The sequence below is a fragment of the Acinonyx jubatus genome, chromosome D2 (genome assembly GCF_027475565.1).
Source record: "Acinonyx jubatus isolate Ajub_Pintada_27869175 chromosome D2, VMU_Ajub_asm_v1.0, whole genome shotgun sequence".
NCBI lineage: Eukaryota > Metazoa > Chordata > Mammalia > Carnivora > Felidae > Acinonyx > Acinonyx jubatus.
In genome coordinates this window covers 62,882,969-62,909,346 of record NC_069393.1, presented here as the reverse complement: position 1 = coordinate 62,909,346, position 26,378 = coordinate 62,882,969, and positions in this window count along the sequence as shown.

Below are 26,378 nucleotides of genomic sequence, written 5' to 3'. Positions count from 1 at the left end.
TTAATAACACCTGGAAGATCACCTTTATCTGTGATATGATTACAGAAGGCTTCATGGGGGAAGGTGCATTAGAAATATGTCTTCATAGGGGTGCCTGGGTAGCTCATTGGGTTAAGCATCTGACTTTGGCCCAGGTCACGATCTCCTGGTTTGTGAGGCTGAAGCCTGCATCAGACTCTGTGCTGAGACCTCAGAGCCTGGAGCGTGATTCTGTCTCTCTCCCTCCCTCTCTTTCTGCCCCTCCCCTGCACTCTCTCTCTCTCTCTCTCTCTCTCTCTCTCTTTCTCTCTAAAATAAAATAAACATTTAAAAAGATTTTTTAAGAAATATGTCTTAATGATAGGAAGCATTTAAGTAGATATGGATTATATTAGAAGGATGAGAACTTTGTGTATAGCAGTAACATGAAAATGAACCAACTATGTTCAGGAAATGAAAAACAGTTCTGTGTGCTTGAGTTTGGAGTGTGCATATGTATGGGACAGATTTTCACCAGATTACAGAGGGTTTTGAATGTATGCATTGGGGGTGATTAAAAGAATAATGAAGAAGAATTATTTTAAATAACAAAATAATAAAAGAAGTCTGGGGTGGGGTTTTTTTGTTGTTGTTTATTTATTTTGGGAGAGTGCGTGCATGTGTGTTTGGGGCAGAGGCAGAAAGGGAGAGGGAGAGTCCCAAGAAGGCTCTGTGTCATCAGCACAGAGACTGTCATGGGACTCAATCTCATGAACTGTGAGATCATGATCTGAGCCAAAATCAAGAGTTGGACACATAACCATCTGAGTCACCCAAGCACACCAAGAAGGAAGACTGTTAATAGAATGGTGTTTTAAAGAAAAACCTGGCATTTATGTGTAGGTTGCACTGGAGTTGGGAAAATATAAACTGGGAACATTGAAGGGCTAGTATTAGGATAAGACAGGAACATGTCAGACCTGAGTTAAAATAGTAAGGGTTAGAATGTAAAGGGCATAATGAATGTGAGATATATGGTAAAGGGAGACTGTATAAGGATTTGTGAATTACTCTCACTTGCAGATATATATTTTGGATCTACACTTGCAGTGTTGAAATAAATACTAGAGTGAATTGTGGGGACATTCCACTTGGATGTGGGACAACCACATGAGCAAAGCATTACTGTTACTAACTGAAAACCAACAGCAACAACAAACGTTGGCATTAAATAATTTCAATGCAGTTGATTTGTGAGTAAAAAAAAATTGCTTCTCATATCTGAAATAGTACATTAAATTTATGTTACAGAGAAGGAGTGAAAAAAGTCATCAGTCATCCACATAAAATATGCATGTCAGGAGAGTGTGCCTTGTGTGCCATTTTATCACATCTTCTCTACACGTTTTTAGGTCAAATGAAATGATTTATCAGCTCGTGCTAAATTGCCAATTCTCAGATAATGTATACCTCCAGCTAGATCATTCGAAAGGATTTATCTCTTGTAGAACACTACATACAAAGTGGCATTGTTTTTCTTCTGTGACTCTGCTTGCAGAGGAGACATTAAATACACAAAACTATTGATTTTCTTGTTTCACAAATGCTTCCAAAGCTCTTAACTTGACCTTATCCCACCAAAAGCAACCATTTTATATTTGTCAGTGATCGCAAGCAGTTGCAGAACATTTTACTGAGGCTGACTTTTCCTTTTCTCTTGCCTTTTTTGCATAATCAGGGCTTGAATTTGGACTAAAGGCAGAAAGGAGAGTATGAGAAACTGAGCCTCAGTTATCTAGACCCATTCATAGATTTCCACAAGATACTGAACCTTGTTGAATCTTCAAATCCACCAACATAGTATATCCTTTTATTTATTTTGATCTTCTTTGATTTTTTTATCAGTCTTTTGTAGTTTTCAGCATATAGATCCTGTGCATGTTTTCTTAGATTTATAACAAAACATTTTGAAACTATTTTAGATGAGATTATTTACTATATATCAGTTCATACTTATAAATTAATAGTATATAGACATATGATGAATTGTTGACCTTGTATCTTGTGACCTTTTAGCTCAGATAAGTTCTAAAAGTTTATTTTTGGTAGATTTGTTGAAACTTTCAAAGAGACAATGTCATCTGTAAATAGGGATACCTATTTCTTCAAATCTATATTTCTTCTGTTTCTTTTTTCTTTTTCTTGTTTGACTCATTGTTAGGTTGGGACTTGTCATAGAAAAGTTATTGTGGGGGAGGCACCTGGGTAGCTAAGTAGGTTAAGGTTCTGACTATTGATTTCATCTCATGCTGAGATTGAGCCCCATGCCATGCTCTACACTCACTGCTTGATGTGCACATCCTAATGCGCACACTCTCTCTCTGTCTCTCAAAATAAATTTTAAAAAATTGATTAGGAATAGTGGGAATTAGACAACCTTGCCTTGATACTGATATTAGAAGAAAAATGTTCAGTCTTGTACAACAAAGGATGATGGTAGCTATAGGTTTTGTTTTTGCATGGATGCTCTTGATGATTTGTGTTTTTGTGGGTTTTTTTTTTGTTTTGTTTTTGTTTTTGTTTTTTAGCAATTATGGTTTGCTGAAAATTTTTTACCACCAAAAGATGTTGAATTATCAAAAGGTTTTTTTTTATGATCACCTGATACGATGATACAGTTTTGCTCCTCTTAGACTGTTAATATGGTAGATTGCATTGATTTTTGAATGTTGTGTTAGTCTTGCATTCTTGGATAAACTCTACTTGACTGTCATATATTATTTTTATATGTTGCTAAATTTGATTCACTTGTATTTGGTGGATGTGTTTGGAGTCTTTTCATAGGATACATTCACCTGTAGTATTTTATTGTACACTTTTGTCTGGTTTTGGTATCACTAATTTTGGCCTCATTTTATGAGAAGGGAGTATTTCCTTCTTTAACACTGTTTGGAAAAGTGCATGTAGAGCTGCTATTTCTTATTTAGTGCTTGGTGGAATTGCATCAGTGAAACCGTCTGGGCCCGAGCAGTCTCATTTTAGGATTTTAACTATTATTTTAATATATTTAATAATTACAGGACAATTCAGGTTATCTAGTGTCTCCTGAGTGGGTTTGGACAATTTGTGGCTTTCAGGGCATTGGACCATTTCATATAAATCATTAAATGTACATAGAGTTATTAGAGTACTCTTTCGTTACAGTTTTAATATTTTCAGCTTCTGTAGCAATAGTTTGATTTCAATCCTAATATGAATGATTTGTGTGTATTTACTTTGGTAAGCCTTGCTTCATGTTTATCAATTTTATTGGTGTTCTTAAGACTCTCTATTTTTCATTTTACAACTTCACTGGTTTCTACTCTTCATTGTTTTATTCTGCTTGCTTTGGATCTATTTAGCTCTACTTTTTCTTATTTCCTAAGGTGAAATCTGAGATTATTGTTCTGGTAGGCACAGACATCTGCTGAGGGCAGCTCACCCAGACACTGACTGTTTAGCCTTGCTTTGCTCCAAATCCCATGCCTCTGTGCCCTGGCCTTTCTGGTTTAAACCTGCCTCAGTCCCAGCTCAGTGAGACTCTCCCCAGAAGAGCAGCACAGCTCCCCACCACACCAGGTGCCTCTAAAGTTTGGTGTTATAAAAGTCATCAGACTTGGCTGGATACAGGTCAGAGTGCACTGCACTGCTCCAGGCAGGCAAGCAATCCGGAGACAGACAGTGTGAAAACACTGATCTAAAAAATGCCTAGGACAGACTAGGGGAAATCATTTGCTCCTCTGGGAGGGCTTCCCTGAGAGTAGCAAGCATAGACTCCTATCTCCTGAGACAAAGGAACTGGCTGGCATCATTTCACTTACCCACCCCTCAGTATAAACCAACTTCACTAAACAGCACACTGCCAACACGGGATGCCTAACCTGCTTATACCAAGCCCCACCCCTGTGCTCCACTGGTACTGCTTTTATCAGGCAAGTATGCCTGAGGACCAGTGCAGTGGGCCCCTTCCTGAGAAGACCAGCACAACCCTCCACACATGCAATGTCTACTGACCATAGAATTCCTCAATGCTTTAGTTCTAGTGGAAATAGAATCAAGTCTCTTTTAACAAGCAGACCGGAGCAAACCTAGTTAAAACCTCCACAATCTGGCCAAGGTACAAACACTGCCCACTGCAGGCAAGGAGACCCTCTGCAAACAACTGACCTAAAGGTGCACCCAAAACACAGCAATGGAGTGCATGTAGCACATACCAGAGACACTCCCTGAGTGCCAGGCCCTGGAAATTAGAGGACCTCTTCTTCATAAAGCCATTACTCTCAGGAGCAGGAAAATTAACAGGCTTCTCTAACACACATAGACAAAGACCTAGACAAAATGCCAAGATGGAGGAATTCATTCCAAAATTTGCAGTCACACTGATGGAATTAGAATGTATTTTGCGAAGCAAAATAAGTCAATCAGAGAAAACAAATACCATATGATTTCACTTATGTGGAATTTAAGAAAAGAAATAGATGAACACATATAAGAGAGAAGAAAGAGGAAAAAAAGGGACACAAACCATGAGAAACTCTTAAAGATAGACAACAAACTGAGGAGTTATAGAAGTAGGCGAGTGGGGCATAGGCTAGATGGTTGATGGGTATTGGGGGGGCATTTGTTATGATGAGCACTTGGTGTTGTATGTAAGGGATGGATTCTACTCCTGAGACCAATATTGTATTGTTTTTTAACTAATTAGAATTTAAATTAAAATTTGAAAAGAAAAAAGAATCATAAGGATATGCACTGGGCTTGAGAAAAGCATGTAAAACATGGAAACCTTACTGCAGAGATAAAACAGCTAAAAAACAATCAGGCCGAAATGAATAATGGAATAATTGAGATTTGAAACTGACTGATGTAGTGACCACAAGGATGGAAGAATCAGAGAAATGAATAAGTGACATAGAAAATAGAATTATGGAAAATAATGAAGCTGAATGAAAGAAAGAATAATCATGAGAGTAGACATAGAGAACTCATTGACTCCATCAAACCATAGGAGTCCCAGAAGAAGACCAGAGAGAAGAGAGGAAAGAAGGTTTATTTGGGGAAACCATGGCTAAAAACTTCTCTAATCTGGAGAAGGAAACAGACAGCCAAATCCAGGAGGCACAGAGAACTCCCATTAAAATCAACAGAAGCAGGCCAACACCAACACATATTGTAGTTAAATTTGCAAAATACACACATAAAAAAAAAAATCCTAAAAGCATCAAGGCAAAAATCCCTAAGTTACAAGGGAAAACCCATAAAGCTACTAGCGTATCTCTCCACAGGAACTTGGCAAATCAAAAGGGAGTTGCATGATTTATTCAACATGCTGAATGGGAAAAATCTGAAGCCAATAATACTCTACCAGCAGGGCTATCAGTCAAAATAGGAGAGATGAAGAGTTTCCCAGACAAAAACTAAACTGGCTCTACAAGAATATTAAAGGGATTGTTTGAATGGGAAGGAAAAACCAAAAGTGACAAAGACTAGAAAGAACAGAGAAAATCTCCAGAAACCATGACAAAACAATTAATAAAAATGGAACTAAATACATATCTATCAATAATTACTCTGAATGTGAAGGGACTAATTAGTCTAATCAAAAGATGTAGGCTGTCATGGGGCACCTGGGTGGCTCAATTGGTTAAGCATCTGACTCTTGATTTCAGCTCAGGTCATGATCACACAGTCATGAGATCAAGCCCAAGTTGGGCATGGAAAGCTTAAAATTCTTTTTCTCTCTCTCCCTCTGTCCCTACCCCATTTGTCCTTTCTCTGTCTCTCACACTCTCTTTCATCTCTCTCTCTCTCTCTCTCTCTCTCTCTCTCTCTCTCTCTCGATCCCTCTCTCTTTCTCTGTCTGAAAAACTATTTTAAAAGACATAGGGTGTATGAATGGATAGTAATAAAAAAAAAGAAAAAAAAAGAAAACACCTATAAGCTGCCTACAAGGGACTCATTTTAGACTTAAAGACACCTGCAGATTGGAAGTGAAGGGATGGAGAAACATTTCTCATGCAATGAATGTGAGAAGAAAGCCAGAGTAGCAATACTTGTATCAGATAAGCTAGATTTTAAACCAAATACTGTAACAAGAAACAAAGTAGGGCATTATATCATAATAAAGAGGACTATCCAACAAGATCTAACAACTATAAATATTTACATCCTCAACTTGGCAGCACTCAAATATATAAATCAATTATTAACAAACTTAAACTCATTGGTAATAATAATAGTAGGGGCTTTAACACCCCACTTAGAACAACAATGGACAGATCATTTAAGCAGAAAATCAACAAGGAAATAATGGCTTTGAATGACACACTGGATCAGATGAACTTAACAGATATACTCAGAATATTTCACCCTGAAGCATCAGAATACATATTGTTATTAAGTACACATTAAGCATTCTCTAGGATAGATCATGTAATGGGTTACAAACCAGGCCTCCAGGACAAAAACATTCAGATTATATCATTCATATTTTCAGACCACAACAATATGAAACTTAAAGTCAACCAAGAAAGAATTTGGAAAGACGATGATTACATGGAGGTTAAGAATATCCTAATAAGAAAGAATGGGTCAACCAGGAAATTAAAGAAGAAATTTAAAAAATCCACGGAAACAAGTGAAAATGAAAACATGGTGGTCCAAAACCTTTGGTATTCAGCAAAAGTGGTCATAAGAGGACATAGCAATATAGGACTATCTCAAGAAGGAAGAAAAATATTAAACAATCTAACCTTATACCTAAAGAAGCTAGAAAAATAGTAACAAAGAAAGCCTAAAGCCAGCGGAAGAAAGGAAATAATAAAGATTAGAGCACAAATAAATGATAAACAAACGAAAACACAGTAGGACAGATCAGTGAAACCAGGAGCTGGTTCTTTGAAAGAATTAATAAAATTGATAAATGCCCAGCTGGACTTATCAAAAAGAAAAGAGGAAGGACCCAAATAAATAAAATCACAAATGAGAGAGGAGAAAGAATAATCAGTACCACAGAAATACAAACAATTATAAGAGAATATTATGGAAAATTATATGCCAACAAATGGGACAATCTGAAAGAAATAGATACATTTCTAGAAACCTGTAAGGTACCAAAACTGAAATAGGAAGACATAGAAAACTTTAACAGACTGTTAGCCAGCAAAGAAATTGAATCAGTAATCAAAAATCTCCCAACTAACAAAAGTCCAGGTCCAAATGGTGTCCCAGGGAATTCTACCAGACATTTAAATAAGAGTTAATACCTATTCTACTCAAACTATCCAAAATATAGAAATGGAATGAAAACTTTCAAACTCATTCTACAAGGCCAGCATTAACCTGATTCCAAAACCAGACTAAGTCTCCACTAAAAAAGATAACTATAGACAAATATCCCTGATGAATATGGATGTAAAAATTCTCAACAAAATAATAGCAAATTGAATCCAACTTTACATTTAAAGAATCCTTCACCATAATCAAGTGGGATTTATTCCTGGGCTGCAAGAGTGATTCAGTATTTGCAAATCAATCAATGTGATACATCACATTAATGAACGGATAAGAATCATATGATCCTTTCAATAGGTGCAGAGAAAGCATTTGAAAAAGTACAACATTCATTCTTGATAAAAACCCCAACAAAGTAGGCATAGAAGGAACATTCATCAACATCATAAAGGCCACATATGAAAGAACCACAACTAATATCATCCTCAATGGGGAAGAACTGAGAGCTATTCCTCTAGAATCAGGATCAAGACAGGAATGTCCACTCTCAACAATGTTAAGAGTGCTATAATTTAATATGGTACTGGAAGTCCTAGACTCAGCAATCAGACAACAAAAAGAAAAAAAATAAAAGGTATCCAAATGGGCAAGGAAGAAGTCAAATTTTCAGTATTTGTAGATGATATGATACTCTATATAGAAAACCGAACAGGCTGCACTAGAAAATTTCTACAGCTGATGCATGAATTCATTAAAACACAGGATACAAAATCAAAGTACAGAAATCTGTTGCATTTCTATACACCAAAAATCAAGCAGCAGAAAGAGAAATCAAGGAATCAATCCCATTGACACTTGTGCCAAATCCCATAAGATACCCAGGAATAAACCTAACCAAAGAGGTAAAAGATCTGTACTCTGAAAACTATAAAACAGTGATGAAAGATACTAAAGATGATGCAAAGGAAAAACATTCCATGCTTATGGATTAAAGGAACAAATACTATTAAAATGTCTATCCTACCCCAAATAATCTACACATTTAATGCATTCCCCATCAGAATACCAGCATTTTTCACAGAGCTAGACCAAACAATCCAAAATGTAGATGGAACTACAAAAGAAAAATCAAAGCAATCTTGAAAAAGCAAAGCAAAGCTGGAGGTATCCCAATTCGACTTGAAGTTATATTGCAAAATCATAGTGATCAAGGCAGCATGGTACTAGCACAAAGACACATAGATCAATGTAAAGAGTAGAAAACCCTGGGATAGACCCACAACTATATGGTCAACTCATCTTTGACAAAGCAGGAAAGAATATCCAGTGGAGGGGCGGGGGGGGCAACAAGTCTCTTCAACAATTGGTGTTGGGAAAACTGGACAGCAACATTTGGAAGAATTAAACTGGACCACTTTCTTACACCATACACAAAATACATTCGAAATGGATGAAAGAGTGAATTGTGAGATGGGAAACCTGCAAAATCCTAGAGGAGACCATAGGCAGTAACCTCTTTGATATCTGTTGTAACTACTTCGGACTATATATGTCTCCTAAGGTAAGGGAAACAAAAGCAAATATAACGTATTGGGATTTCATAAAAATGATTCTGCACAGCAAATGAAACAATCAACAAAACTGAAAGGCAGTCTTAGGAATTGGAGAAGATATTTGCAAATCACATATCTGATAAAGGGTTAGTATGCAAAATATATAAAGAACTTATAAAACTTAACACATAAAAATAAAAACAGTCCAAATAAAAAATAGGCAGAAGACATGAATAAACATGTTTTCAGAAAAGACCTACAGATGGCCAACAGACACATGAAAAGGCACTAAACATAACTTATCATTAGGGAAATGCAAATCCATAACACAATGAGATATCACCTCACACCAGTCTGAATGGCTAAAATTAACAACAGGGAACAACAGATGTTGGGGAGGATATGGAGAAAGAGATACCCTCCTACCCTATTTGGTGAGAATGCATTAGTACAGCCACTATGAAAAACAGTATGGAGGTTCCTCAAAGCACAAACTAAACTACCTTATAACCGAGCAATTGTACTACTAGGTATTTACCCAAATTATACAAAAATACTTATTTGAAGGGGTATATGCAACCCAATGTTTATAGCAGCATTGTCTACAATAGCCAAATTATATAAACAGTCTAAATGTCCATTGACTGATGAATGGATAAAGGTGTGGAATATTACTTAGCAATCAAAAAGAAAATCTTGCCATTTGCAATGACATGATAGAGCTAAGTGAAATAAGGCAGCTAAGTGAAATAAGGGCTAATACCATATGATTTCATTCATATGTGAAATTTAACAAACAAATATGAATATGGGGAGGGGGGGAAGAGAGAGTCAAACGAGGAAACGGGCTTTTAATGACAGAGAACAAACTGAGGGTTACCGGAAGGATGGTGGAGGGGGCAATGGGTTAAATAGATGATAGGTATTAAGGAGGGCACTTGTGATGAACACTGGGTGTTGTTTGCAAATGATGAATCACTAGATTCTATACATGAAACTAGTATTATAGTGTAGCTTAATGAACTGGAATTTAAATAAAAACTTGAAAGAAAAAAAATGAGCTAACTTTGAAACCCCATCCCCCAGCTTTATTGGGGCATAATTAAAAAATATAAATGGTATGTACTTAAGTTGTACGACTTGATATTCTGATAAATGTATACATTGTGAAATGATAACCACAATTAAGCTGTTAAAATATCCATCATCTTAAGTAGTTACCTATTTTTTCTTGTATGAGAACACTTAATATTGATGTTACTTTCAAACTCCAAGTATACAATATTGTTACCTATAGTCACCATGTTCTAAATTAGATCTCCAGAATTAATTCATCTTGGGTAACTGAAACTGTGCACTTTGACCAATATATTCCCATTTCCTCCACCCTCTTTTTTCTGACGAGAGTTTTGTTGCTATCAAGCTCTTCCTATTTACTGCTTTAGGAGCTTTCCACAAAATTTGACATGCTGTACTTCCATATTATTTTAGTTAAAAATATTTTCTAATATCCCACGAGACTCATTGACCCATAGATTATTTAGGTGTGTGTTGCATAATGTCCAAATTATTTTCAGATTTGTTTTCTTTTTGTAATTTACTTCTAGATTAATTCCATATGCTCAGAAAACATACTTTGTATGATGTCAAGTTTTTTATACTTAGTAAAGTTTATGGCCCCAAATATGGCCTTATTTTGGTGGCTATTTCATGGGTACTTGGGAAAAAAAATGTGTATTCTGCTTCTGTTGAATGTTCTATAAATGTCAATTAAATCTTATTAGTTGATGTTGTTGAGTTTGATAGTTTTGCTATTTTTCTATCTCATGGTCTTGGTAATTGGGAGAGAAATGTTGAAGTCTCCAGCTATAATTATAGATTTGTCCATTTCTCCCTTCAGATCTTTTATTTCAGCTTCACGTATTTCGAAACTCTGTTATTAGGTAGATATACATTTGATATTGTTACCTATTTTTGGAAAGCTGATATTTTGCCATTATGCAATGTTTCTCCTTTTCCTATTTAATTTCCTTTGTTCTACACTTTCCTTTGTCTGCTATTAGTATAGCCAGTCCAGCTGTCTCCTTGCTTTAATGTTACCCTTTAATTTTTTCTCATCACTTATTGTTTACAATGTAAATAATGAAGGCTGTAATTTATTTCATGGATCTCTGCTTTATCTGCTCAGAGATAGATTTGCATTATTTTGGATATAATTTTCCTTTACCCTTAAAGTTGGAAAAAATACTGTTTTCTATCATTTGATAGTAAGTTTTAACTGTATTGAATACAATTTTTAGAATGCTATTTCTATTTCTATTTTAGAGAGTCTATTTCATTTTTTGATAAGTGTGTAGTCAATTTTAGTATATGTATGATACATACTTGAAACAATATTTTCTCTTATTTCAAGATTTGTATATATGTCAGACACTACAAACTGCCTATTAATCCCTTCTATAATATAACTTTTTAATTGGCCCATTGTTTCTTAGAATAAGGACAATATGTTCATCCTCCATGTAGCTGTATCTATCAGTCTTGAGGAACTTCGTGAAGAGGTAGATGTCAGGCATTATTGGCCTATTTTCCTTTGTAAAGTTGGAATATAATATTACTGATCATTTTATCATCCAAATTCCATCTTAGATATTAAGAATGTGGGTCAGTCCTTTATGATAGTGGAATAGAAAACCAAAGGAAATGTGGGTTCCTGAAAATTTGGTGGAACAATGTCACACACACCAGGCCTGGAATGACCAACCCCAATTTACAAGTATATTTGTAATGCAGATTTTTATTTTGCGTAAGTATTATTGTTGTAGGTTTTCTGTTACCTACCTAAACCTAATTCCAATTACAGCCTTATGGTATTTTTTCCATATCTTTATTTTTAGTATATTTCACGTGTCATGGTGGTAGACATCACTACTTTATGAACTTATGTCTATAGATTTTATTGACTATCTTTAGACTTTTTCTTTGATTCTCTTCACTGAACCTATTTATGAATGGTGGTCTGATGTCTTGTCCACAAAAATGAGCTTTTCATCATAGATTGCTTTAAAATAGTCCTTATTCTCTTACTTAGCTCTGCCATTTCCCCTTTCATCTCCATTCTCTATCTGGGAGTATCCTTGTGCCTTTGCCATCAATGAATGTTAAAATTTTATTTTATTTATTTAATATTAAATATTAAATATTTGGTTTATTTAATATTCTATACTAGTTTGGACATGTTTTTCTAGATTCTCATTCATTAGTGAGAGAGAGAGGTGTTGCTCAAAGGAAGTACCTTGACTTGGAATCCAGTTAGATGACTGTACCTGTTATGTTGCTCCAAATGAACTGTGATGAATCAAGAGCACTAGATTGTATCCACGATGTTTTAAAGACCTAGAAAAATAGTTTTGGATGAGTTATTTTATTACTTTGTAGTGAAATATATGCATCTTATGAATATTTTAGTTTCTTCATAGAACAATTACATTCAACGGAGGCCTTCATTTTTTCCCCATCAATCACTTTTAAAGTTTTACAAGTATTCATTTGTAGTCAACCCCTCTTAAAGTCCATAGGCTAGAAATGAGAATCGTGTCAATATCTAGTGAGGGCAACAAATACTTGAACTCTGAAATTCCTCACTAATCCTACTTTTCGGTGGCCAATAATGTTAGCCATTTCTGGGGAAGGATCCACTTTTCCAATTTACCCCTTAAGGTAAATCTGTTGACTTGTGGGTAGAAGAGTAGGAATCTGGAAAATAAATATAAATTAGAAACTATCAACACAAACAATATCAGATTATAGGGAAAATAAAACTTTAAACTTTAACTTAAACACAAATTGATTAAAAATAGAGTGGTATATTTAAATATTATTGACCCCAGTATTATCATTTCTCCCCAAAAGATCTGTACCAGTTTCCTATGGCTGTTGTAAGAATTTACCACAAACTGGATAGCTTAAAAAGAACAGAAATGTATTCTTTCAAAGTTTTGGAGGCTAGAAGTTCAGGATCAAAGTATCCATAGGATTAGTTATTTCTGGAGGCTCAGAGGGACTATCATTCAATGCTTCTATGTGAGGTTCTGGTGGCCAGCTATCTTTGGCATCCCTTGGCTATAGCAACATAACACTAATCTCTACCTCACTCTTCAGATGATCTTGCCCTCTGTGTATTCCTGTCCAAGTCCCCCCAATCCTACCTTTCTTACATAAGAACACTTAAATAAAAATCTCATCCTAAGATCCTTAACTTAAAAACATCTGCAATTTCCAAACAAGATCAATTCACAGATTTTGGAGGTAAGGGCACGAGCATCTCTCTTTTGGGGTTTGCTATCCAACCTAAAATGTCCATTATATATTCAGATAAGTGTGGTTCATTTCCACATTCAGAAACTAAGGATGCCTTGGGGGCATGAACAGGATGTGTTTCATGGAATCTAGAGGGAAAGATATAAGTTGGAACATTGATATCCAGGGAGGAGATACTCTCTAAATGCAAACCTCAAACTGTTCGTTATAAGCCTACCTGTGTATCTCCTTAGAATATTGCCACTCTTACTGTGCAGGACAAATATGAGAATTCTATTTCACGCAAATAAATTGCTTTACACAAAATCATTATTCTTACTCTAGGATTATAATGTAACATAATGCTTTTAAAAATAGCTGTTGATTAAAAGCAGGTAAGGATGCACTTGGGCAAAATAAGCGTGGAAGGTCTGAATGATCTACCATCTAAGGTGTTAATGGATTTTGTTGAAAAACTCACTGAACCACTGCTGATGGTTATTTATGAAAATTTAGTGAGAACTGGGAAATGACAGAACTGAATGCCAACACTGTATCAATTTTCCAGGGTAGAAAGAACTGCTATTATAGTAATTATGGTTCAGTGAATGTAACTTAAATCCTTCAATAATGGGACAACTATTAAAAGGAAGAACCTGTAAAAACCTCTCGAAGGTAACAAAATCACGAACAATAAGTAGAATTGGTTTATAAAAAAAATTGTGACAGATGGAATTTAATAACTTTTTGATAGGATTACCAAATTAATAGACTATGGAAAAGAAGTGATTGTAATATGTTTTTATTTTATTATACATGATAGTCTCTAGTGAAATTTATATCAATTCAAATTTTCTGGAAAATGAGTAGTGCCTGTAGGTGAAAAACTGCTTAAGTTCTCAAACATTAAAAAAAAAAAAAAGAAAGAAAAAAGAGGAAAGAAAGAGAAAAAAAGAAAAAAGGGGGGGGGAGTAAATTATATCGTTTGGGAAAGATTATGCTATTCTGATTCATTTGGGTTTAAAGTGAAAGTAATTTTTTTCCCAGTTTTGAGAGAAGCTGAATTTTATTACTTCATGTGAGATCTTAAAGAGACAGTTTTGTTACTAGAAATCTTATCAGTTTAGAAGAATGAAAAATGTAACACAAAAGTGCATGCCAATGAGACCTGTACATAATGGTCCTTTTCCTCTTGCCTTTATTTATTTATTTTTAAGGGAAGTAGGAATGTGATAAAATTTGGAAGTAAAGCGATCTAGTAGCTAAAAGTACAACAAAACATTTGGACCTGGGCTTTAATTTAGCTCTAAAAGCTGTATTTGGTTTAAGAGGCTCTCTGATGTTTTAGTTTTTCATTTATTAAAAGAAAGATATTTTAAAAGACATTTCCTAGTTCTAAGGTATATTTGATTCTTAAGAGAAGTTGCCTTGGGAATATTTGATCCAATAGAGAAAAAAGTTTAAGTTTGAAAGGAGATGAATTGTATTGATACAAGTTAGGGATTGAGGGGCGCCTGGGTGGCTCAGTCGATTAAGCGTCCGACTTCAGCTCAGGTCACCATCTCATGGTCCGTGAGTACGAGCCCCGTGTCGGGCTCTGGGCTAATGGCTCAGAGCCGGGAGCCTGCTTCCGATTCTGTGTCCCCCTGTCTCTCTGCCCCTCCCCCGTTCATGCTCTGTCTCTCTCTGTCTCAAAAATAAATAAATAAACGTTAAAAAAAAAAAAAAGTTAGGGATTGGGTTGGGAGAGAAGGTGAAATCAGACCATAGGCCTGAAAAATTGTAACTGAGACAGCACTGTGTAAAACGTATTGCATAAAAGATATAGCATTAAGTATGATATTTACCAAGTATGTTACAACATTATAAAATTATAAGACCAATTATTAAATGAAAAATCAGAATGCAAAATTGTATATAAAACATGTGCTCAGCCATGTAAACAATATGCAGAAAAAAGTGAAGGAGATAAGTTGAAACTGTAATCATTTTTATTATTACAGGTTAAGATTGGGAGATATATATATATATATATATATATATATATATATATATATATATGACTTTTTCAAATTTTCTGTGATGAAATAGCAATATAGTATTAAACACCCTCCTGAAAGAAATACAAATTTTTATATGTACCAGTGAAGTTTTTTTGAGAGAAGTCATAAAATTGGGGAACATCAAAGCAAGGTATTAAATATTGTGTTAAAATGGGAACTTTATATTATTTCCTTCAGTCTTTAAGACTGAGATTGATGCCAACTTTAATTGCCCCTTTGCATCATGGTTTGAGTTTGGGGTAACACATTGATTAAAAGCTACCAAATGAATAAATAAGAGGCAGTTTAGAAAAGAGAAGACAGATGAAAAGCTTCAGGTGGTGATTTATGATGTGAGACAGTTTATAGAGAGTTCTGTCAGGAATAAATGTGGTCCAAAAGAGATAAAGTAAGGACATAAAATGACACAATTATTTAAAGAGTACAGAGCAGGTAAAATTGGTGGAAGGTATTGAATTGTCATGGGACAGTGGGGCGTGGAAAAAAAATCCCATCAGAGAGTGATATCTGAATCTAATGAGTGCCATATGGTTTGAAAACAAGTATTTGGAATTTTAAAATTAATACTTGGTAGCATGCTATTGCTTTGCAATAACAAGGGAAGTTGAAACAATCCTGAGAACAGGTGTGAAAATACTGAAGTCAGAATAATTTCCATTGGGTCACTGGTTACAAATGGGAGGCAAACTTAATAATGGATCGAGGCAATTAAAAAACTGATAAGGGCTATTATACATCTGTGTTAGAATGAATACACCTTAGCTTATTGATCGGGCTTGAGGTCACAAAAATTGTCAACCAAAAATGATGTGTCACCAGTTGGGTTGCAGTAGGTAACATACTAAACAACTTAAGTGTTTTTAGCAAAAGAATCAAATGTAAATCTGGTGATACTTCGAGATGTAACATTCAATTGTAAGCAATATAGGGGACAGACAAATATTGGGAGACAAATCATTAAAATCTCTAAAATATCAGAGAAGAACAATCCAGTTTCCTTAACATATTAATTGCAACAAAAGAAAGAAGAAAGAGGAGCATACTGAATAAAAGAGAATTTAAAAGGAAAATACTACTTGCTAGCAAGAATGTGAAGCACCGGGAACTCTGGTTTGTTGCTGGTGGAGTTCAAAATGTTACAACCATTTTGGAAGACAGTCATTTTCTTTTAAAGCTCAGTGAGGTCTTATAACATAATGCAGTGATCTCGCTCCTAGGTATTTACACAACTGATCTGAAAACTTAACATTGCATGCAAGTTTCTGTGCACATAGCAGCCTTATTCATAATGGCTAAAAACTAAAAGCAATCAAGATGTCCTTCAATAGGTGAATGCATAAGCAAATTGGTATATCCTTACAACAGAGCACTCCGTGATAAAAATAAATGAGCTATCAAGTCATGAAATGACATGGATGGATATTAGATGCATATTTCTAAATAAAAGACGGCAGCACGAGAGGTTATATACCATATGATTCCAATTAGCTAATGTCCTGGAAAAAACAAAACTGGAGACAGTTAAAAAAATCAGTGGTTGTCAGGAATTTGGGAGGACAGAGTAGTGTTAACTATGTGACACACAGGGGGCTTTCAGGGGGCTTAAACTATTCTGTGATACCATGTGTAAGTATATGACTGTATGCATTTGTCAAAATTGAGCTTAATGACAGAGAGTAAACCTTAATGTATACAAACAAACAAACAAAAGCATATAGAAAGTGGGGGGATTTCATGATGAAATGCAAAATGGAACAAAACAATCTGTATTACAAAAATATGGAAGAACTCACTGAAGCAACGGGAAAAGTGCTAACACAAATAACTTTGGAAATGAGGTGTGTAAAGACAAAGCAAAAGAAACTCTACCCATAATACTCAGTACTACATGCCATTTGATAAAATTTTCCAGAGGTATGTAAGTTGATGAATCTGATACTACAGTACATATACAATGGAATTGAATAGCTAAATAAATAGATAGCAGATGATGTGAACCAGGTTTTTCACCACTAGAGTGAGAATTTACAGATGAGAGGGGGTGAATGGAATAATTCTTGTAACAAATTAGAGTTGGAGACAAGAGTATGAACTTACATGTAGCTCAATATGCAGATGGCTACATAGAAACACATCTATATAGGTAGAGGTATGTACATGGGCTAATAACTACATATGGTTCTCTGTTCCATCAGCTAAGAGGGCCTAAACAAAATGATACCCCAGTAACAATGAGTACCCCTAGTGCCCAGAATTTGATTGCTAATACCATTCTCCATTAAAAGGAACTAAAATCCTTAGAGAAAAGGCTGATGGTAGGACTACTGTGGGAAATGTACAGGGTGAAGCTAGAGCCTGTTGTAGTGCCTGAAAGTAGGGACGTGTTTAAAAACAAAATCCTGTGATGATGAGAAGTCTCCTGAAGGAAGGGCCAAGGGCCATACCTATAACATTTTGAGTAACAAAAGAAAGTAGTATTAGAATGGAAGCATAAAGCAAAATACATTGTAACTCCAAGTGTAAAATATTTGTGAGTCCATACTGATATAAGTAAGAAGTTGAATGAATCCGTAAGTGGAAAGTTGTGAAAATATGCCATACAAGGAAATTTCAAATAGTTCTCTAGGTGCCCTGTCCTCAAGAAGATGGAGCGTCATTGTTCATGACGTAAGTGTGTGCTGCCTGGAGGGTCTTCACTGCAAAGAGTGCAGTGTGAAAAAATGGTGGTGAGAGGGAGTGTAATTTTACAATGGAGACCCGACAAGCACTACCTCAGCAAGGTGGTTGGGGTTAACCATAACAGTAATTTAAGTCATGTGGATAGTGTATACTTCTGATAGGTGATGAAAATGGCACTGGATCTCTCTGATCTTCCCCCTAAAATTCATAACCTCATTTGATCCCAGTGGAGGGACAGTCTACAAAATACATGGCCAGGACTCCTCTAAACTACCATGGTCATCAATAACAAAGGGAAGTGAAAAGTTTTTACAGCCAAGAGGAGCCAAAGAAGACATAATAACTAAACATAATGTAATTGAATGGGGTCCTAGAACAAGAAAAGACCTTAGGAAAAATCTCAGGCCTCTAAGCATGGACTCTAGCTCATAATATATCAGTTATGGTTTGTTAATCAAAACAAATGTACCACAGTAATGTAGGATTTTTAATAATAGGGGAAAGAGACATATATAGGAATTTTGTACTATTTTTTTCAAATTTTCTCTATATTCTAAAAGAATTAAAAATAAGTTTTACTAAATATTTAAAAATTAAGAAAAGAGAAATAATTATATGAAATATGTGGTACCTCTGGATTGTGATGTAAAGAATCCAACTATACAAAAGAAAAAAAAGAGGACATTTCAATAGTGATTGGATATTTGATGCCAATAATTCTGAATTATTTTAGGCATGCTAATAGTTTAATGACTTAATAAAAAATATTTTTAGAGATAGAGAAGTGTTCAGAGAGGAAATGACCTATTAAGTCAGCTAGGAAGGAGGGAGGGGAATGTAGGAAGTTTGCATAAAACAAGATTGGTCATGTGTTAATTGTTGAAAGTCGGTAATATGTATTGGGAGTTCATTGCCATATTCTCCTGTATTTTAAATATTTTAGAATTGTTTTTTAAGATTGAGAAACATGTATGTTCAAGAAAATGAAGGAAGAATTAGCAGGAAACCTGGAAAGCCACCGTCATGGGTTGCAGGGGGTGTGGCACAAGTATATTCTGAGTTTTATTCTTAACTCTATCCAACTTAGAGAAAGTTGATGTTCTAAATGGCTTTAGATGTCTAGAAAGAAATGTACTGCTCACATTTAGGATGATTTCCAAGGGCAAAGGGAAGGTTAGTCTCTGGAAAATGCTTGATTTGATTAGTTTTGAGCCATTTCATCAAAAGAGTTTTTGTCTCAAACTCATCTGTAGCACTGGTCTACCAACTGATTTATAATCCATTGAATAAGTTCCTGAAAATGGATGCAGTACAAGTTTTTGTTTTATCAGTGAGCCTGATGTTATTTCTTCAAATGCAGACATCACTTCTTTTTGGTTACTTTTAACTTTATCCTCCTCTGCTTAAACATCTTTTTATATCTGTATGTGGAATACAAGTTGTTCTTTGTGAAAAAGAATGCTTATATACTGTTGGTGGGAATTCAAACTGGTACAGCCACTGTGGGAAATGGTATGGAGGTTCCACAAAAAATAAATAAAATAAAAACAAAAGAATTCCCATATGATCCAGTAATTTCACTACTGGGTATTTACCCAAGAATACAAAAATGTAATTCAAAAGGATATATGCATCCCTATGTTTATTGCAGCATTATTTACAATTATTTACAGCCTGTAAGTGTCTACAGAAAAATGGATAAAGAAGTGTAGACACACACACACACACACACACACACACACACACACACAACAGGAATATTACTCAACAATAAAAAAGAATGAAATCTTGCCATTTGCAACAACATGGATGGATCTAGAGGGTATTCTTCTAAGTGAAATAAGATAAAGAAAAATAACATATGATTCCACTTAAATATGGAATTTAAGAAACAAAACAATGGAAAAAATGAGACAAACAGACTTTTAAATATAGAAAACAAACATGGTCACCAGAGGGGAGGAGGGGAGGAGGGTGGGTGGCAGGATGGGTAAAGTAGGTGATGGGGATTACACTTACCATGATGAGCACTGAGTAATGTATAGAATTGTTGAATCGGTATGTTGTACACCTGAAACTACGTAACACTGTATAATAATTATAGTGGAATTGAGAAAAAAAAGTTCTCTAGAAATTTTCACTGTCATAAGCAATCACTTAACTTTGTGCAGTTTTGAAAGATGGTAACAGCTGCTTAAACCCATAGTAAATCCATACAAGTCCTTAAATGTGGTGAAAATAGCTTGGATTTAATTTGGAAGTAGGGCGAGACTGCTGTACAGATGTGCTGTGATGAATTATGACTAGTTGGTTTTATTTATTTATTTATTTATTTATTTATTTATTTATTTATTTACCTATGTTTTGCAGAGTGTTAGGATGTGGCCGTAGTGAGGGTAAAGGCTGAGTTTTTGGCAAACTGCAAATAATCGTGATGTCAGCCAGTTGATTCCACATGTATTCTAATAACTCATTCGATAATAGATATTTTACCATCTTCATGTTGTCAGAAGGTAAGGCTTATTCACTGGAAAGGGTCCAAGTACATCTACTACATATAAAAACATTTATGCTGTATAATTCTAGCAATGTGAAGGACTTTCTCTGTCATTGTCTCTCCCCCTCTCTGCTTCCCACACCCTCGCCCTTTCTCTCTGTGTGTAGAAATTTACTCCTTGATCTGGAAGCAGTTTTCCTCAAGTGACACTACTTACTACTACCGGAAAGAAATGAAAATCTTGATATTCTTTCCACCCAATCTCAGTGTCTCTGAGTTCTTAATATCTTTACTGCACCCTCTTGGCATGATCCTCTCCAGAGGATGAGCCACATGTAGAATTGATTTTTTTCATTTCACATGGAGTTTTATGTGTGTTCATGTGTAGGTATATATGTATGTGTATTTGCTTTGCAAAAATAGGACAGGCAGATGAAAGTGCTAGTAAATAGACAAAATCTGGACCCTGAAAAAATGTCAAGCTTACACAAAGTCTGTAGATAACCATTTCACCTTTGGCTAACGTCTTCATCAGTAATTAGTCACAACATGTGCCTGTTTGTGGTTAGAGTTGTTGTGTACCTTAATAAACATGAAAACATCTTCATAAACTTATCAAATACCATAATCTGTTGTCTCTAGGATAAAACCCTAGGTGCTGGTTTCAGTCCTCCTTGGGGCTCCATTGTCAGTATCCTCTAATCCTATTGCTTGGCATAAGCCATGTTTACTATTTCTGAAATATGTCTTAATCTTTATTCCTCTCTTTGTTCTTTTTTTTAATGTTTGTTTATTTTTGAAAGAGAGTGTGAGCAAGGGAGCAACAGTGAGAGGAGAATAGAATCCAAAGCTGGTTCTGCGCTGACAGCAGCAGAGGGACTAATGTGGGGCTCAAACTCAAGAACCATGAGATCATGACCTGAGCTGAAGTCAGGCACTCAACTGACTGAGGCATCCAAGAGCCCCACCTCTTTTTATGTTCTATAAACATCTCTCCATACTTCTTTCACTGGTAGCTCTAATCCTAGCTACCTTTTATGTGTACCCCTTATGCAGATTTCTCTACCTTCACAAACTGCCCCATGACAACTTCCTTTTCCTGAATCCCTTGAGCAACAACTCATACCACAAATGGGAGGCTTTCCAGATTGCTGGCAATATGTGTACAAGAACCAAGTATTATGTATCTTTGTATATGAGAACCCAAAGTTGATGTGATACAAACATTTGTGAGTCTAGTAAATGACAGTTTTTCCAGGACATTGTTTTATCCTAAACCCCAAATGATTATTGGCTAATATAAAAAAAAGAAGCAAGATGATCAGTCTAGAGAATTGCTTTCTAAAAGCCTGTGAATCATGGATCAGCCAAGAGGGTTGCATCATAATTGTGAGAGCTTAAAAAAAAGTATTCAGAGCACCACCTCAGAGAATCGGGTGTGGATTTGTGGATGTACCCCAGAATTTGCAAGTGTAACCCAAGAGAGTTAGCACTGAGGAAGGCATGTGTGTTCAAATGCAACTGGTATTTTCTGTTAAGCAAAGGCTTACCACCATAGCTGCACATTATAACCACCTGGGATGCTTTCAAATCAAGCTGATGCCAGGGTCTCACCTTTAAAGATGCTGGTATAATTAGTCTAGATTAGGCCCTGGTATTAGCATTTTTAAAAGCTCCCCAGGCAGTTCTAATGTGCAGCCAGGATTGAGAACTACTGGAATCTACACCTTTTAAAATTCAATTCATTAAAACTGCTGGAAATATATCACTGTGGCCTCTCAGCCATTTACCATGCTTTTTCTTTCCCCTCTCTTATTCCACTCCTCCTCCCACCCAAACCAGGAGGTGCTTTCTTCTTTTGTGGAGTTACCCCGCCATTTTCCACCACCACATTGTTTTTAAGAATCTGTGTTTGATGAAAATGCATAGTAGCTCGCTGAGTTCACCTCTGAAAGCTGATTGCAGGGGGAGAGGAGTAGGTTAGGAGGTATTTATAGCATGATTTTACCATCCTCTATCTTCTTAATGAGCAAGGGGTGGGGGGGAATCTTTGAAAATGCCTTATATTAACAAGATAATGGCCTGTACTTAAATGGTAGTGGGAACTAATTCTTTGTCTCAAATAAATCAGCATAGAGCATTAGTTTCAAGAATTAGAAAGAAAAACAAATACTGATATGTTGCCTGTTTCCCCCTCAATCTGCAACTGCCTTTTTCCCACCTGAGATTTTCATGCCTTTTTTTCCCTGAGAATTTATCACTTTTGCCAGAATTGAAATTTGCTTTGGAAATGATTCAGTGCTAAGTCAAAGCAGCAATGAGTGCTTGTGTTTGAATCAGTCTGTCATCCATTTGAAGCAGAAGTCTGATGCATAATTTAGTTTCTCAAAATGAAAGAGAACATAGCATGTATACATATATACTGCTTAAAGTGAGCTAAGCATCTGGGTGGATTTCTGGAGTTTGCCTCCTTATAGATATGTACAGGTGACAGGTATGGTTTCACTCATCCCTAGGATACCACAGGTGCATGTGTTTTCAGCTTCAGATAATTGCAGTTGAAAAAAAAAAAGTGAGAGGGAATGTTCTATTTTGGCCTTTGATTAATTGGGTCCTCAAGGCATCAAGAGCTGAGCCTTCTAGTTTCAGAAGCAAAAGAAAGTTATGCCCAGAATACAAAGGCATAAGGATGCACACATCATCCTCCCATGGGAGATTACAATGCAGCTTGTGGTTGCTATCTTTTAAATTGGCCCCCATCTAAGAGTTGTATTTGTATTCCTATCACTGTAGTTTTGATGCAAGGTTCATGGATTTAACCAATGGAGGTGTTGATGAGGAAATTAGAGTTCCAGCATGTTGGCACCAATTAACTGGTGGTTATTGCAGCAATATTCCTGAAGGAAGAAATGCCCATTAGTTATTGAAGCATAAAATGAGTCACGGGAATGTCTGCCTTGTTTTAAGGATAGATTTTTAACCCTCTAGGTTTTTGGAATAAGTTTTTGAGTTTGGAAGTAGCCAAAGAGCAGTGTGGTAGACAGACTAGAATCATACTCATCCCTATCTTTTGATGTATATATGCTTGTGTGATCCCCTTGAGTGTAGGTCCGACTTGGGGCTGTTTTTTTCTAACCAATATAACAAAAATGTGGGATCTCACTCTCCTACTAATCAGTTTATGTTATATGGCAAAGATGATGGGATGTTACATTTTGTTATGTGAGACTCCATCTTGGCAGATTGAGACTCTGTGGTTTTTATGACCTAAGTAGCCATGTTACAGAAGTCTGTGTGGTAAGAAACTAGAGGGAGCCATTAGGAACTGTGCATGGCCTCTAGGAGCTAAGGATGGTTTCTAGCCAATAACAAAAGCTTGGACTCATCAGTCATACAACCTTAAGGAAAGGGTTTTGCCAACAACTGGAATGAGTTTGAAACTAATTCTTTCCAAGTCGACCCTTCAGATGAGAATGAGCCCAACTGACTTGATGATAGCCTTTTAAGACCCAGAGCAAAGGCCTGAGCTAAGCAATACAGAAACTGTGAAAAAGTGTTTTGTTTTAAGCCACTAAATTTGCGCTAACTCATTATGCAGTGATATAAGAATAAAATAAGAAAAAGCCTTGGGGGGGCTTTTAAACTAATAAATAATCCCAGTTGGCATTAATTATTTAATTACATGAGCCGTGTAATTAAGAGGTAGCAACTTAAATCTGCAATATCATCTTAATCTTCTGGATTGGCAGTGGGCTTTATGAAAATGAAGAACTTTCACTCATTCCTACTAGACACCATACTTTGGGGGTGAGGGGACCAAATGTTTCTGTTAACACGTTGGCATTATGCAATTCCTTTGTGCTCTTTGCTCTCAGAAATTTTCATCATAGGAAAGAGAGAATAATCTTCATTTTTCATCAATGAACGTGCTGTTTGCCATTCTGCATATCCCAAGGATTACTTGTGAAAAGTAACAAAAGACTTCATTACAGAAGCCAGGCTTCTGGGGCTTGATAATTTATTTGCCTTGTTATTCACTATTCAGTTGTTAGAGCTCAAGGCAGGTAGGTGTCTCGATCTTTAAAGTAGGACAATGATGTAATATATTTCCAATCAGTGGATAGAGGGAAGGTTGGAGCCTACATAATGTAGAGCCAATTAGGCACAACGGTTAGGAAAGAAGACGTTCTGCATTATTGCATATGGATAGATTGCCCAGTTGTCAGAGAGACATGACTCCATTGCTTTATCTGTCTAATCATATTTATTTTGCCACTCTTAAAAATACAATTTTTTTCTTTATATTTTTACTAGGATACTGCTAACTTTATTTTCTGCAATCATCTGGACTGTAACTGCAGAAAAGTTAATAAAGTAACATTTAAAACTGTGAGAGGATCCCAAAACAGAAAAAAAAAAAGTACTTTCATAAGTCTAATTGGATCAACATGTAGGTTTATTTTTTGCATAAAAGCACTTATATTCTTTGGCAGGATTGCTTTGTTTTTTTAGTTGTTTTTTTTTTTAATGTTTATTTTGAGAGAGAGAGAGAGAGAGGGAGTGAGAATGAGAATGAGAATGAGAATGAGAATGAATATGAATCCCAAGCAGGCTCCATGCTGTCAATCCAGAGCCTGATGAAGGGCACAATCTCATGAACCTTGAGATCATTACCTGAGCCATAATCAAGAGTCTGACACTTACCTGTGCCACCCTGGTGGTTTTATAGAAAAAAGAAAGCAGCTTTCTTTTTATATAAAATATGTCTATTGAAATTTAGATATACTTTTACCAGGTGGGCATTGTTCCTCAGTCATAGCCTAAATCCGTATTTCAAAAATAATATAATAGACCCTTGAACAATCCAGGTTTGAACTGCACAGGTCCACATATACATCGCCTTTTTTATTTTTTTTTATAAATACACTACTGTAAATGTATTTTCTCATGATTTTCTTAACATTATTCTCCAAGCTTTATTGTAAGAATATAATATGTAATACATTATAGCATACAAAATATACATTAATCAACTGTTATTGACAAGGTTTCCAGTCAACAGTAGACTAGTAGGTAAGTTTTGGGGGAGTCAAAGTTGTATTTGGATTTTCAACTATCTGCAGGGTCAACACCCCTAACCCCTGTGTTGTGCGAGGGCGAACTGTATGTTAAAAAATTTACTACACTACACATTACTAGCACGTATATACAAATGGATGTGTGAGATAAGGGATGTGTGGATATCTATCTGTCTACTTCCCTGTTTGTCTACCTGTTTGTCAACTCTCAATTTTATTCCATTTATCGATACATCTGTCCTGATGCCAGTACCACTATTATTTGGATTACTATAGATTTGTAGATAGAAACTGTTGAAATCGGGTAGAGTGAGTCCTCCAATCTTATTATTTTTCAAGTTGTGGCTATTTTGGGTCCATGGCACTTCCAAATGAGTTTTAGGATCAATTTTTCCATTTTAAAATAAAAGGCAATTTACAAAAAGAAGAAGAAAAAAAAAGAAGAAAAGGCAACTGAAAATTTGACAATCTCATTACCATTTTAACAGTGTTAAGTCTTTCAATCACAAAGCCAGGATGTCTTTCCATTTATGTAGCCCTTCATTATTTTCAGCCACGTTTTATAGTTTTCAGTGTGCAAGTCTTGCACTTCTATTTTGCAGGAATGAGTTAATTTTTACAAGTATTTTGTTATTGGTGATGGTATATCAGAGGTCATTATTTAAATTTCATTTTCATACTGTCAGCTACTAATATTTAGAATAACAATTGAATTTTGTGTATGCATCTATTATCCTTCACCTTGCTATACTCGTTTATTCTAATAGTTTCTGTTTTTTTGAGGGAATGCTTAGACTTTCCTATGTGTAAATTCATGTCATTTGAAAATAGTAATAATTTTCCATTTGTCTTTCCAAAATGGCTTTTGTTTTTTTCTTCCCTAATTTTTTGAACTTCAGTACGATGTTGAATAATAGTGGTGAGAATGGACATCTATTCCTTATTCCTGATCTTAGAGGAAAAGCTTTCAGTCTGTCAA